The sequence below is a fragment of the Penaeus monodon genome, chromosome 23 (assembly GCF_015228065.2).
Source record: "Penaeus monodon isolate SGIC_2016 chromosome 23, NSTDA_Pmon_1, whole genome shotgun sequence".
Taxonomy (NCBI): Eukaryota; Metazoa; Arthropoda; class Malacostraca; order Decapoda; family Penaeidae; genus Penaeus; species Penaeus monodon.
Genome location: NC_051408.1, coordinates 7,945,332 through 7,945,748, shown reverse-complemented (window position 1 = coordinate 7,945,748; position 417 = coordinate 7,945,332).

Genomic DNA, 417 nt, shown 5'->3' with positions numbered 1-417 from the left:
GTATCTTCTTATTTATTCGTTTTCTTTTACATCTTATTGTCTGTTTTTTTGTTTTTTTGCTTTTTTACAGTGATGTACACAATGTTTGAGTGCAAGAGCGGCAAATCAGAGAACAGGTATTAACAACGACAAACAAACAAATGACAGACTATTAACCTTTTTTCCTAAGACCAATCTATTAATGACTCAATCGGGTTTTGAAGGATATTTCAGTTATTCCTAAAATCTTAAGTGTCAATTTCTCAAGAAAACAGGAAGTTGTCTAAATCTATGCGCTTGTGTTCACGAATCAAACTTGAAGACTTGAATGCAAAATATGTATATATGTATAAAAATTTTCTGTATTTTTTCATAACCACGGTTGTCTTTATATTATCTTTTTTTTTTTTCCTTTCAGCGTTTTGTTATGCTTTTCTT